Genomic DNA, 16,251 nt, shown 5'->3' with positions numbered 1-16,251 from the left:
TTTGTAACAAAAGAAATCAGGAAAATGCAGAATGATAACAGATTTGAGAGCACTTAATAAAGTAATTCAGCCAAAGGGTCCATGAAGGCTGGCCATCCTTTATCACCTTTGTTAATGAGATCATGGCCTATAATAATAATAATTGACTTGAAATATTGCTTTTTCACAACACCATTGCATGAGCAAGATAGGGAAAAGGTTGCTTCCTCAGTACCTACTTTGAATAACAATTATCCACTAAAAAGATACCACTGGAAGGTACTTCCACAAGAAATGTTAAATAGTCCAACTTTATGTCAGTATTTTATGCAATAACCATTAGATTAGAAATAATCATGACCAACTCACTTAATCATTTATTATTATATGGGTGATATTCTGTTGGCTGATTCTGATAAAGATGTTTTAGAGAATAGATTTAAGGTAACACAAAGAATTCTGCCATGCTTGGAGTTACATATTACTTCAGAAAATAATACAAAGGAGAAATTCAATTAGTTATTTGGGTTATAAAATTAATCACCACAAAATTTGATCACAAAAAGTACAGATTGATAAGGACCAATTGTAAACACTTAACAATTTCAAAAATTAGTGGGAGATATTAATTGGCTGATGCCTACAATTGGATTAAGTATATATGAGTTAAGTAATTTGTTAGAAACGTTACAAGGAGATTCAAATTTAAACAATCCAAGATGTCTAAAAGCTGAAGCAGAAAAGAGTAAACTCTTGTAGAATAAAGACTGCAATATGCATATGTGGATCAAATTAATCCTAAACTTAATTGTATTTTGTTAATTTTGCTTTCAATTCATTTTCCTTCTGGGCTCATTATGCAGAGAAGATAGTATTATGGAATGGATTTTCTTAGGTCATAAACAAATTAAAAATTGAAGACATATATAGAACACTTTCCTGAGCTAAATATAAAAAGTAGAGTGAGATTATGTCAATTGTCAGGTACAGATCTGGCTGAAATTGTAGTATCTCTTACAAGAGCTGAGATTATGTCACTATGAGTGCTCGATGAAGATTGGTGTACTGGCTGGTTTTGTGTGTCAACTTGACACAGGCTGGAGTTGTCACAGAGAAGGGAGTTGCAGTTGGGGAAGTGCCTCCATGAGATCCAGCTATGGGGCATTTTCTCAATTGCCCCTTGTGGGTGGTTGCTATCCCTGAGCTGGAAGTCTTGGGTTCTATAAGAGAGCAGGCTGAGCAAGCCAGGAGAAGCAAGCCAGTAAGAAACATCCCTCCATGGCCTCTGCATCAGCTCCTGCTTCCTGACCTGCTTGAGTTCCAGTCCTGACTTCCTTGTGATAACAGCAATGTGGAAGTAAGCCAAATAAACCCTTTCCTCCCCAACTTGCTTCTTGGTCATGATGTTTTGCTGGATTAGAATCCCTGACTAAGGCAATTGGCAAAGAGCTTGTAGTAATTACTTAGGTAAAATTAATAACAAATATCCAAAAAGCAAATGTATATAGTTTACAAAAAAAAAAAAACTAATTAGATTCTTCCACATGGTGTAAAGAGAACACCAATCCAGAGGCACTAACCTTATATAGAGATGGAAGCAAGATGAGTATGGCAGGCTATAAATTAGACAAAGTAAGAGTAAGCACAATGCTCAAAAAGTCACAATTATAGGCAATCCCTATGGTATCATTAGATTATCCTGAATCTCATAACAATCACTGATTCTCTACATGCAGAAAGAGTTGTTTTGTATGTAGAGACTGCTGAATTTGTACCTGAAAAATAAATCATAATTAACCTTGTTATTTATACAATTACAGCACGCCATCAGAAGTAGAAGCCATCCATTATATATTACTCATATTTGGTCTCATTCAGATTTGTGAGGTCTATTAGCTCAAGGAATTGACAAAATTGAACATTTACAAATAGGAAATACATTAGAATCCTCAAAATGTCATGAAAATTTTTATATTAATGTGGAAGCTTTAAAGAAAAAAAATGTCATCCCTAGGCAACAAGTCAAAGAAATAATTTTAAAAAATGTCCTATGTGTTCTCTATATAACCAAATTCTAGTACCTGCATGTAGCAACTCTAGGGGTACCAAAAGAAATGACAGATGGTAGATGGATGTTTCCCATTTTGCAGAATTTGGAAAAGATATGTATATATACCATATCATTGACACATACTCAGCATTTCAATAGGCAACTGTTTTAAGTTCTAAAAGGACTGATATTGCAATTATACACTTTTTGAAAATAATGACAGTTAGGGAGATACCTGCACAAGTTAAAGCTGATAATACTCGCACATACGTATACAATAAGATTAAAATTTTCATATATTACAGTATGAAGCATGTTACTGGTGTACTACATAATCCCAAAGGACAAGCAGTTATATGAAGAACCAATCATACCTTAAAAGAGATGCTTTTTAAGAAAAAAAGGAAGAACTTTCAAAACACCCTAGGGACAGACTAAATAATGCTTTGTTACCCCTAAATTTTCTTAATGTTAGTGGAAAAGGAACAACAGTAGCTGAGAGACACTGGGTTATGGAAAAAAAAAACTAAGGAATTAATCCAACTAATATACTATAAAGATATGTTGACATTAGAATAGAAACCTGCAATAGTTTTAAGATGGGAACATGATTATGCTTATGTATGTACAGGGAAAGACAAAATATGGTTACCAACAAAACTTATAAAAATTAGCTCTGACCAGGGGAAACCTCTTATTTGCTAAAACATGAATGTCTTTACAAAGCACGTAGCCTGTGTGATTCCCATTCACAGACTGTTTCAGTTACTGATTTTACTGAAATATGCATGCACATCAACTTCAAAAGTGCTAGTCCAAAAGATAAATCACATATAGACTGGATGGACAACACAGAGACTGGACAGACTAGACTTTAAAACACAGAGCGACTGGGCAGTAAATACTACTGAGAGCTTTTTTTCAGGTTAATAATTTTCCCTCTGGCTTCAAACAGGGATTCTTTGCCCCAGTTCAGCAGTAAGCAATTGTAGGAAGTCTGTCTTCACAATTCCTTAAGGTGGGATCAATGGTTTTGATTGTTTGATGAGTTATTGTTGTTATCAGCTAGGATGGCAGGCTGTTTTGCATATTGTGTATACAGATAGGAATTCAAGTTTATTTTAATTATATTGATATGGATATGAATTTAAGGTTGTTTTACTTGAATTATTGTATACTAATAGAAATTTCAGATTTTTTAGACTATGTGATACATAAGCTGTTTATTTAAAATATAATGTAATTATTTTCATTGTATGTAAATTGTTGAAATTAGGGGAAAATAGCTTTTTTGAACAAAAAGAAGGATATGAAGTGGAAATTTCTGGATATGTCAGGTGATGCAGTATAATGTGGTGTTTTGCTGTGGCTAACTTATGTGTTGTTCTGCTGAAGCAAGACTAGTGGAAGTCACATAATGTTTAAAAAGAGTATAAATAGGACCTGTCAGACAGTGACTGGGTGCTGGCATACTTGGATGTCCAGTGCTTCGTTGGTTTCATATCTTTCCTGATCTTTACTTTATTGAGAGAAGCATAGCTGAGAACTTTGCCTAGTTCTTTGGTTGATTCCAGTCTCTCCCACCGACTCTTATTTGGAAGAGGCTTGAAAGTTTCTGCTAGATCACGATGCTGCTGATGACTAGCGTTTGGGGGCACTATTTGTACTAGACTGCTGGTATCCTAACAACAGAGAATTGGAATGCCCACGAAGAACATCTTCTAAACAGGTCCATACATCCTTGTCTTATTTGCCATCTTTCTCCCCTCCCTTTGGATGGTGGGCTATGAAGGGGGGGGGGTGTTCAAAGAGTATGAGAATCCTTATTAAAATAGGTTTTGAAAAATGTAAGCCTGCATCTAGTTGGAAGTGGGCGTGGGTAGTAGGGATTATATAAGTGTTTCGTTTAGGGCTGATCACTGAGTCCCTCATGTTCAGCACATTGAGCAGTTGTGTATTTCTCCATAGACATCTGCAAACTACTCTGAAACAAGACTGAGAGCATCCAGTCGAGTGGATATAACTGCTCCCCTTAAAAAGGAACAGTTTTATATCTTTAAAATGAATCATTTGGCTATTTGACAAGTCAAGTAATAGAGGTCAGTGAAATAATTACCTAATCATTGTCTCAGATCTCTCACATTTAGAAAGCTGAGATTATATAACATATTTAAATCAAAAATATTCATGTATATGTATATGTCTTATTTTAAACAGACTCTAAGTTCTTTTCTAACAGTAAACTTAGTATAAATTTCTATATTTTTGTGTTTATAACTGAATAGTGCTCCAGACTATAAAAATATCATGGTTTGTCCCTATACAGTAAACATTCATTTTATTTTGACAGTCTAGAAAAACTGTTGTAGTAAACATTGTGATAATAATGTTTTTTATCACTTGAAATAGATATGCAAAATAAAATTCATTAAGTCAAAAATATATATAATTTCATTTTAATAAATCAGACCAGATTTCTTTCCCAGAATTCTGTGAAACTCATAACTCCAATTGCAATGCATGACATTATCCATTTCCATAAATCCTCATCAGCAGGGACTTTTATACCCTTAGCTGTTGCCAATATGGTGAATGAAAAATGATACCCAGTTGTCATAATTTGTGTTTTTCTGACTGCTAGTAAAGTTGACCATCTGTCTGGAGCCGCAGTGACCAGTTACAATTTTTATCTTCCTTTGTGATAGATTTTAAAAACCTTTTTCTTACTATATTTGGCAAACTAATCGTACTGAGACTCAGATTGACTTAGAGAACATTTTTTTTTTCCAGTTTTACTTTCAGTAGTCAACTTTTTCTTGATTTTTTATGCAATGGTACTTTACCTTTCCTTTGGGAAAGGAACTTTGCTTTTTATCCAGGAACCTTCCTTTGTATATTTTCCTTTAGTGATCGGAGTTTGACTGTTTTGTTTTGTTGTTTTGAGTGTGCGTTTTCATTTGTTTGTTTTGTGTTGTTTTAGCATCATCTGTATACAGATGTTTCTTAACTTTAGTCCTGAATTTTACCTTGAGTTTTGAGTTTTAGACCAGTGTATTTGCCTTCTGCTCAATATCCTCATTTGGAGAACTAATACATGGTTCAAATTTTAAATGACCAGAAGGGAAATCTCTATTTCCCCTTTCAGTACATATCCAGCCACATCTCAGGACTTTATAGGTACTTTTATTCTCTAAATTATTTGGTCAAACCCTCTAGGCATATATATATATATATATATAGAGAGAGAGAGAGAGAGATAGATAGATAGATAGATAGATAGATAGATAGATAGATAGATATAGATAGATAGATAGATATAGATAGATAGATAGATAGATAGATGTTTATATATACATATATCTATGTATATATATTGCTTCTAGACTTATATCATCAGATCTGCTCATGAATAAATTACATTCTTTAGACTTTTCTTTCCCTCACCATTCTTTCTACAAAATTTAGTTTTATACCATGACATTTTATAGTTAATCTGAGTGCCATTTGTGTTTTTTCATTTAAAACTCTCTGGTAGCTTCCAACTGTGCTTAGAATAAAATTCAAACCCTTTGCTTTGCTGACTTGGTCCTAAAATATCTGGCACTAGACCAGTTGTCCGTCTTTTGCTTGAGTAGTCTTCTCTCCACTCACTATTTCTGACTCACATTGTGGCTGGGTTTTCCTTATTTAATACATTACATTCTTTGCATTTGCAAAGGATCAGAACTGAAATATCCTTAATCTGAAGGGCCCCTTACTAAAGCTCCCTGTAGATTCTTCTTAACCACTTATGTCTTAAATTCAAAGCCATTTCCATTAAGAAGAAACTCTGACCTTATATCCACAGAAGTAGCTTATCTCTGCTTATCCTCTACTATATTTCTAAAAAGTCATTTACATATTGAATAGGGTCCATCAAAGAATAGTTGTTCAGTGAATTTTCATTAAGTGATTCTTATGTTGTCCTAACTTTTGAACATATGTATTAAAGAAAACTTTTAATAACATATGCATTCTATTCGTACCTTTCTGTATTGTTTACTTTACAATTTTACTTGATCCATTGATAACTTTTTTCTTTTTTATTAGATATTTTCTTTATTTACATGTCATATGATTTCTCCTTTTCCAGTTTCCCCTCCAAAAAAAAGACCAAAAAAAAAAAAAAAAAAAAACCTTCACAATAGTTACAAATAATATGAAATACCTTGGTGTAACTCTAACTAAGCAACTAAAAGATCTGTTTGACAAGAGCTTTAAGTCTCTGAAAAGGAAATTGAAGATCTCAGAACATGGAAAGAATTGTGCATTGATAACTTTTAAATCTAAGAATATAAGGTGATTTTTCCATATAGAATCAATTATGCTAACACTATCATTATTGAGGTAATTTTAATGCCATCTGTGATTTTTTTCCACAGATGTTATTTCCTGAAATAAAATTTTGCATTATTAGCATCTTAATATTTCACACAAGTTATTTCCAAAGATGATATTTACAAAACTAGGAAATCATTTTATTTTTATTTTGCTTATGATCCTAACTCACCAATGAATACATTATTGATGGCTTGCCACTTATTCAGTGATAAGCTTCTAGATGAATGAGCAATAAGTTTGATATGATGGATAACTGTGTCTTGGTCACATCTGAGATTTTTGATTGTTTTAGTTGTAAGGACTTACTATGTAACCTGGAGTATCCTTGAACTCAAGTTTCTTGTGCTTTCAGCTCCCATCTTGAGCTTATCAATGAGATTATTTTCTTAGGAAAGATACTTTCAAAACTTTCAAAGAGCACCTTTGATAGAAAACACAGAATTGGTATAAGGCTAAGTGTACAAACACAAAGAATTACTGCTATGTCTTATCTGGATCACGTTTTTGGTATGGGAAAGTCCCTTTGTGTGATATTCTATATGACATTGTCAGGTCATATGAATGAGCAAATGTGGGAGAACTACTGAGACTGTTAGTTTTAATTGTTAACTTGACACAATTTAAAAACACCTGGAAAGGAAGTCTAAATAATGTATTGCTTGGATTAGGTGGCCCATAAACCTGTCTATGAAAGATTAGTTGGTCAGAAAGAAGACCTGCCAGCTGTGTGGAGGAGTCTGTCAACTGTAACAGGGGGGTCAGAACTGTATTAGAATAGAGGGAGTGAACTGAAAACTCATATTAATGCTGGAATACATGTTTTCTATTCTTTACTGATATACTATAGCTACCTGCTTCAAGTTCCTAGTACTTGGACTTCCCATCATGATCGAGGGTAACTGGAAATTGTGAGCCAAATAAACTTTTTCTTCTTCATTATTGTTGTCAAGATACTTTATCAGAGCTACAGGAGACAAAGTAAGACATAGATTTAACTCAAAGTTTATAGGGAATTTATGAAAGTGTTGGAAGTCTCCACTGAGTGAGTGAGTATGAGACTTGGGAGTATAGAATAAATAGCAACAAGCCTTGAAGCATCTATGTTAGCTACCTAATCCCCTAGAGAAGCCCCTAAGTCTTCATTCTTGAGAGTCTAATACATGTGTGTACTGGGCTATTTTGTATATCTGTTACCATTTCCCTGTAAACTCTTCACATTTTATACCATCTTCCACATCATACTAGGTTTTCTCCTCACTCATGTTTACTGCAATATCTCCATGTACCTCTAGGATAGATAGAGGAAGGTGATGTAACACACCAAGACATATCTATAAAGAAGTACCCAGAAGTCTTCAAGCAGTAAGTCCCTTCAGAACATACTCAAAATTAGTAATATACCAGATGAAGTGATACTTGCTAAGTTTGGGGGGTACTGAATAAACTGCCTTCTGTTTGATTAAGGAAAATATCTAAATGAGCCTAATAATCTTTTTGGGAATTCTTCCATGATTTTTTAGTTCCATCTCCCACAATGCTATGCCTAAGTCTAGATGTTTCTGATGAATCTACCTGTGTTACAGGATATATAATTGTGGATACTTCATAATTTATAACATTCATAAATACTCAGTGATGATTCACTTTAAACTAAAATATGCAATGAAGAGATTCCTTATCCTCTGTCAAAATGACTTCCTAATTCCCAGTATCTGTAAAGGAGCAGACCACGAAAATATCAGCCTAGTTATGGTATTCTCATTATCCAAATGAACATATTCTAACAGGTTAATTGGTTTCTTCTTTAACCTTTAGAAGAGCATACTTATCTCTTCATATGTTTCTCACATTTTTAGTATCTTTGGGGAATATTTTATTTAAGGAAAATTAGAATCAGTGTGGATCAGAGCTGGGTAGGTAGTGAGTGATTAAGAATATTAGCTGTTTTTCCAGAGAGTCTTGCTTGGATTCCTAGCACCCACATGGTATCTCATAACCCTTTGTAATTTCAGTACTAGGGAATCTGATGACCCACCTCTTTTGAATTCTGTTGGAACTGTATATATAGGTCAATTATTAAAATACCTAAAATAAATAAATTAAAAAGACATCAATGGGCCATGTTCATGGAAGAAAATAAATGAAAAGTATATTAGCATAATAAAATTCTATTTCAAAGAAAAGTTAGAGTATAGAAATATAATTATGAGCTGAGAGGAGTATTCATAAAGCATTATATGGAAAACAGATTAGGTTCCATATCCTTCCCATCAAATATATGCTAAAATCAAAAAGTGTTACTGTATATTGAAATATAATAATATATTTCATGTCTACTTTTAAGCTGCTATCATTTACATTTCAAGAAAGTGAATTTGCCTCATCAGCTCTTATCTCAATGATCAGCAGTATTATTAATAGCAAAAACCAGTCCTCAATAAATTTTTGGCCTCCAGAGATTTAGAACAATTCTAGTGTTCAGAGCTGATTTTACTTTGTGTTATTTTCAAACCAAGCAGCTTAGTAACTAAATAAGTAAATAAATAAACAAACAAATCTACCTCCATTCAAGTAGAGAGCAGATTAATTAAACATAATGCTATAATGACTGGACAGGAATTCTGGGAATTTTAGATTCATTTTTCATGTACATGTATCATAGAGTCAAGTGAATTTCCATCGATATTCTGTTGTTCCTTCAAAATCTTATTTGGTTCTTCAGACTTCCCTTAATTCCTGCTTGTCAAAGTGGGATATACTGAAAACACAGGTTAAGAAAATCATAGCTCCTTATTTCAAATGCCTTTCTACCATTTCATCAGATAATGGTTGAAGAAAGAAAAAGGCTTATACCATTAAACTTTGTGTTGTTTGATTCTACTACCTGTTTGCTTACAATTATTCATCTTCTCTAAACCTTTTGTATAACAGTAATGTTTGAAAGTACTCATATTATGTATAAAATACAAGTCACACCATCAAACAATCATATATGGAGATATGGAGAATAGTTCATGGATAGTTACTTTTTAAAATTTTTTTATTAGATATTTTCTTTATTTATATTTAAATGATATCTCCTTTCCCAGTTTTACCTCCCCTCAAAAAACCCTATTCCTTCCTCCTGCCTCTGTTCACAAACCCATTATCTCCCACTTCCTGGTCCTGATATTCCCCTACACTGGGGCATAGAAATTTCACAGATCCTTTCTTCCCATTAATGACAGACTAGGCCATCCTCTGCTACATATGCAGCTGGAGCCATGAGCCCCACCATGTGTACTCTTTGGTTGGTGGTTTAATCCCTCGGAGCTCTGAGGGTACTAGTTAGTTCATATTGTTGTTCCTCCTATGAGGCTGCAAACACCTCAGCTCCTTGGGTCCTTTCTCTACCTCCTTCACTGGGGACCCTGTACTCAGTCCAATGGATGGCTCTGAGCCCCTACTTCTGTTTAAGTTATGCTTATCCATGTTTCTAAAATGGGGAAAAACTCAATTTATCCATTCTTTACAAAATCACCTGCAATGATTTTTAAAAATCAAAAACATGCAAGGCAAAGAAGCAAAGAAATATAGTAAGTCACCATAATTAGTTATCAATAATGGAATAAAAACCTATGAGTCATAACCAGGTAAAATCATGGCTGCTTGGGGCTTATAGGTAGTATCAGAATATTTCTCCTGACAGGCAGACCCTTTGCTTTTACATTGCAAGAGAGCTCATTAGTAAATATTTTGACTGTGTGTTGAAAAGGTATAAAAGGACTTTCCTTTCATGTCATTAAATGTAAGCATCACTCTTCATGGTTAAATACTTTTCAAAATTCCATGCATTGTCAAGTATTCAAAGAATGACAGCAATGTTAAAATTCTCTTTAACTCAAATAGTAAAGCAAATTTCACAGGGAGTTGAAACAGGAATTCTTGAGATTTCTTCTCTTTAATCATCATTCTGAAATGTTAATTTAAAAAAGAAACTGGATCACATGCTGCTCACTGAAGCTTCATCACACATCCCCCTGGACATGAAAGTGTGGTATCCCATGTTTACTGTATTATTTTCTTCAAAAGCCAAGTCAATATGTAGGTTGTACTATGAATACCTTTGCTGAATCTGTAGCAATATTTAGCCTCTTACATTTCTACATGGGAGCCGTTATTAATGTAGTTCAGAAGAACAGCAACCAAACTGTTTTTGATTGTTTTAGAATGGACACTTCCTATTTCTGGAAACAAATCTCCACTATTACTTAATGATATTATAGGATTATTTTGGTCAGTTATTCTTCCTACTGAAGCTTGTAGCGTTCAACAAATACTTTTCTGAGTTATTCTTTAATCACAGGGCTGTAAATATTTTCATCTGCCAGCTTGCTATTTTTGCATCCATTTGGATATCAAAGGATGTGGATACTTGTTTTGAACATGCTATTAGGGTATGTAATCTTCTTTTGAACAGAAGCTGTCCGGCATACTGATAGTGAGCAAATTTGATGACTAAAATACATACATGGAAGATTGAAGTTTGAAACACAAATGTACTCTACTAAGAACAACCAGTAAATCACCAACATATTTTCAGGACAACAACTGATAGGAAAAATATTACAAAACACATGGTCTCTGTAGTCTATCCAAATCAAGTCTGAAAAACAAAACTAAGCTTTTCTTTTACCAAGAATTAGACAATTGACAACTCTTGTTCACTGTAATATCAAAGAAAAGACAGATATTGTCAAGGGTGTTAAGTGCTGCCAGACTTTGGACCATGTTTCACATTTATACTCTTAAGTAGGGACATCAAATACCAACATATGAGCACCAGATAAGCAAAGAACTTTTCAGGACTGTGTAGGATGGAAGACTGCAAACAGGAGTCTTTTAAGTTATTTTAAGTTCATTACTTTTTTAATCACTAAACTAGTTTATTAACATTAAAATGACTTCTAGTGAAAGGTTTTGTGAATATTAGCCTAAACCCCAGGCTTTCCAGAGAAGTAACTAACTAAGACCATCACATATTTACCTCAGAATATAGCACAAGCCTAAATTTAGTGAACTAACATTAAATAATGTTTTAAATTAGAATTTATGTATTTTCCATGCATCTTGCATCTGCACTTTCCTCATTTTTAATGTATATTAATTTATTTTATTTAATGCATTTGCCTACATATTTACATGTATACTACCTGTATGTTTGATGCCTACAGGTTTTTAAAGAAGCCATCATACCCTGGAACTGGAGTTATGGGTGGTTATGAGCCAGCAAAGGGTGTTGGGGATTCAGTCCAGGTCCTTACAAGAGCTGTAAGTGCTCTAAACCATTGAGTCACCCCTCTAGCTCCTGTAATTTCCTTTTATTCCTGTGATATCTTAGAATATTTAAAGCTTCCAATTGAAATGTTTAAAAGAACACAAAATAGAATATTGAGATGCTGCACTACTTCATAAAAATTAACTATTTTCATGGTAACATGAACTAAAATTAGTGTAGAATGAAAATATTTGCAAACTCCATAATTCCACAGAAAGATTAGATTCTGATATATATGAAGAATTCTCAAAGGTCAACAATAAAATAACCATCAAATTAGGAAATAATCATGATTTTCGACCATCAGGTTACAAAGAAAGTGCTTAAGATAACTAATGGGAATGCCAATGATCACAAAAAACAAAACAATTTGAAAGTAGGCAATAAATTACAAAGACAGAAAATAATTTATTTTAATGGTGATTTGTTAGCTAGAGAAAGGCTTACATCAAAATTACTGAAATTACTTAAACTTATTTTTACAATTAAAATGAAGGCGCATAGAAATTGCCAGTATGAAAGCCTTATTGCATTTCAGAAAAAAACATAATGAAGTTCAAAATACAGAGATTTAGATTGATTCTTCAAATAGTTAGAGACATAAAATAGAGTTAGAAGAGGTGGAGATATCTCAGACCTCTCAGATATCTATCCCCACACTTTCCAGAAGCACATAAAATAGCAGGAGGCAACAGAACATGGTTAGCAAAGTTCTGAAAGGGAAGAAATGGGTCCCAAGTATGTTATTTCTAGTCCCAAAAGGTAGCATGTGAATACCAGCTCTATCTATTCATTTTCTGCTTCCTTTACCAGGAAATTGTTGACCACAAGGTATAGCACATTTATAAGATTGTTATAGACACTGGGAATTATGTGGAAAATTCACCAATGTAAGAAAGATAATGTGTGAGGCTTCTCATAGTCAACACTGGACTAATAAAAGCTGACAATGAGTCCGTGTTCATTTTATTCTTTGGGTGAATGATTCTGAAACATGTTATGCGGAACTTCATTACAAAGTCTCAGGGAGGACAAGCTCTCTAGCCTACAGTTGAATCCAAATCAATAACCCCACTTCTGTTTTTGCTTTTTTTCTGTGATTCTCTGAAATCAATGTAAAAATGAATTGTGGTATCTACATTTTATTTTTAATGTTCTTATTTCTAGAGGTAAATGAGATATAAGTTAACTTGAGAAAAGGCAGAAAACAGACCCTAGGAATAGAATTCTAGGATTAGATTCAGGAATGAAATATTTGGAAGTCTTATTGACACTCTGTAGGTATATGGCAGAATTTAATGTTTAGTAGCCCATAATTATTGAGAAATTGAGTGGAAAGAAGTGCAGGAGAAAGTAAGACACTGGCTTCCATGACAGCATGAGAGCATGACAAGATCAATGGCAGATAATCAAGGAGAGGAGAGGTGGGTAAAAAGCAGGTCAGGAGGGATCAATATGATCAAGTGCATTATATACAACAAAAGAAATTTTTTTAATTAATCTAAATTATTTTCTACAAATATGTACTGGGAAATTAGGAAATAATGACAAATATTATTTTGGTGTTTGAAAAATAATATGGATCTCAAGCAAAGGCTAGTGTTTTCCGTCCTCCATTAAAAAAAATGGTGATACTGTAAAGGTTTTCTAGTGGCTTGTTTTGGAAGGCTTATGAAAGTAAAACAGCAGGCTTATATCAGGCATTTATAAACTCAAGCATGATATAGAGCTGAGGGAGTTTCCTTGACAGGGTTTAAATAAACAAATCCTAGGCCCAGGATGGACTATGCTGGATGTCAGGTCAAAGGCTTTATTGTAAAAAGCAGTAGACTGTCAAATGAGACTGGTTATAGAAAATCTAGGGCATAAAAAAATGATTATGAGAGTTGAGAAGATACAACCAGTATTCTTGAATGTTCTTTGATGGACTTCACAAATTTACCATAGCCTACTGGAAGCAGCTCCTTGCCTTCTTATCTTTAGAGGCAAGTAGCCTCTAGTTTGGAGAAGCTGTCAATATTCCTCCTGAGGAAAAGGTACATGAAAATGACAACAGACTTCTCCATGTCCTCTCCTTTCTCTCCCTTTTCTTTTCTTTTCATTCTTCTTCTTTGTTGTTGTTGTTTTATTCCTTCAAGGATAAAAACATTCATTCTCATAGAATTTAAAGATTTGGTTTATATTTTCTGGCAGAAACAAAGGAAAACAGATCTTGACAATGCTGAATTTAGATATGAGAAAGAGAGCCTAGAAAAAAGGACCCTTTTTGCAAACACTACTTTTATTGTTTGAGAATTCCATATATGAATACAATGTGTTTTGATCAAATCTGTCTCCATTTCCGCCCTTCCAATGTCTTCCTATCTCTGTACAGTCTTTCCCTCTCAACTTCATATTCTCTTTTTGCAAATACACTGGGTCTACTTATCACTATATGTATGTGTGTGGGTATAGAGCCTAATATTCTCTGGACAGATGGAATATGGCAGCTTTGCATATCCTTGGAGATACTTGACTTTCTCTTACAGCCGTTTTCAATTGCCAATAGCTTTCTCTACTATAGAATGAAAGTCTTATATATATTGTTTCAGCTACTCTGTTCTCAGGTATGCATGTGTACATGGTGCAATTGTGCTGTCATGTTTATTAAATATTGTTTTTCTATAGATTCTACTTTTTCAAGCTTCAGAATGGTTTTATAACACAAGATATTTGGTTTTAGAAAAGAGTGCAAATCTTATTGTTTTATAAATTTTAACATACAACCTAATGCACTTCAACTGACAAGTAGATTATTTTAAAATATGGTACATATATGCTATCAAATAATATTTGGTTTCAAAGAAAAATGATTCATGAACTGTACAAGTAAATGGACAGAATTAGAAAAGATCATATTGTTTGAGCTAATCTAGAACCAGAAAGCAAAACTTCACATTTCCCTTATTTGAGGCTTCTAGCTTTAGTCTTTAGATGCAAACACATACCCAATAGTAACTGAAAAACAAGGAAAGTAAATAGGGATTTTTGCTTAGGTACAGGGTTGGGAGAGCAGTAGAAAGGATAATTAAAGTATACAAATGATATAATGGAGGAAATGGGAAAGATGGTAGGAAATAAAACAGAATAAGGAAAAAGAAGGGTAAAATAGTAGTAAACATGTCTGGAAAAGTCATAAGGAATCACCTATTATGTATCTCTCTCTCCCTCTCTCTCTCTCTCTCTCTCTCTCTTTCTCTCTCTTTCTCTCTCTCTTTCTCTCTCTCTCTCTCTCTCTCTCTCTCTCTCTCTCTCTCTCTCTCTCTCTCTCTCTCTCTCTCTCTCTCTCCCTCTTTCTGTCTGTATGTGTGCAATACATGTATTTTTAAATAAAAATTTCTATCTTTTTACAAGATCCAATGACTAACAAAAAACACATTTAGCATAAGAAACCTTCTATTTGAATTTTAGTTTAGGCTTGTCCAAGTCACGCTCAAACTATTACATAGTACTGTTACCATTCTTGCTTTTTCTTCATATGTGGAAAATAAGTCCCTGTTGCTTAAGACACCTTGCACTTCAAACAGCCCAGAGGTCCCTGAACTGGGCCTGATTTGAAAGCCTTCTCTCCCTGAGGACTAGCTTTCATAGTACCAGAAAATGTCATGCAGGTTTCCAAAAGAAGAAAGAAAGCAAGAACTCTACCCAGTTCTGATGCCTATGAGTAACAACAACGATCAGCAGGACACAGTAACCTGAAGAGTGTAGTAGTGGCACACATAACCTGACCATAATCACAGCTCTATAATCAGACAGAAGACCAACTCAGCAAGAGAGAATTCATGTCTGGAATTGTAAACCTGGACAACTACTCAGTTTTAGTGAAGTCGTGGACCATGGAGGAGAAACTACAACTGCCACTCTGCTAAACAAGCATATTTCTAAGAAGCACTCTAAATATTTGTCCTTTTGCTCACAGATAAATATGGTCCCTACCTTTCATCAAGGAAGTTTCTTTAGAAAACAGTTGGAGAATACTACAGAAAACCACAATTAATCAAATACAGAGCAGTGGAATCCACTTTCAAAGAATGTATTTAAAAAACACTCTTTCACCTAAGGCTTAGAGGGATCATTAAACAGGAGGAGACAGAAAGATTGCAACTGGGAAAGGATCAGGAAGTTTGCTGTGATGTTGTATCTGCTAGTAATGTTAGAAGTAACTAGCACTACTAGTAATATCTACTCATAGTGTTAGAAGTAACTAGACTCAAGAAGTCTCAGCCACAGGACAACCAAAACTGAACTGACCAAAGACAGTAACAGTAGATATAATATCACGGATATGGGAAAGCTCAAGTGACCTCTGCTCTATCCAAAGAACTGAAGGTAACAAAAAATGAGGAGAGTGGAAGAGATAGTCTTCCCAAGGAGAAAACACACTAGTTAACTATCCAGTACAAAATTATTAGCCCTAAAAACTTCCATGTATAAACATTATACAGACTTGAGCTGGTTGGATCAATATATTTAAAAAAAAATATAT

General features: G+C 33.9%; 1 long non-coding RNA gene across 1 annotated transcript in view; it reads right to left on the bottom strand.

Annotated features, from left to right (window-relative positions):
• Nucleotides 1-8,974: 8,974 nt before the first annotated feature.
• Nucleotides 8,975-16,251, bottom strand: part of LOC116087636 — a 44,772-nt gene continuing 37,495 nt past the window's right edge. Inside the window, exon 2 of the long non-coding RNA XR_004117531.1 lies at nucleotides 8,975-9,167. This is a non-coding gene — a long non-coding RNA (uncharacterized LOC116087636). The remainder of the gene's footprint in view (nucleotides 9,168-16,251) is intronic.

This window comes from Mastomys coucha, unplaced genomic scaffold (genome assembly GCF_008632895.1).
Source record: "Mastomys coucha isolate ucsf_1 unplaced genomic scaffold, UCSF_Mcou_1 pScaffold13, whole genome shotgun sequence".
NCBI lineage: Eukaryota > Metazoa > Chordata > Mammalia > Rodentia > Muridae > Mastomys > Mastomys coucha.
The sequence above is the reverse complement of the archived record's forward strand: the minus strand, read 5'-3'. Positions and strand labels throughout refer to the sequence as shown.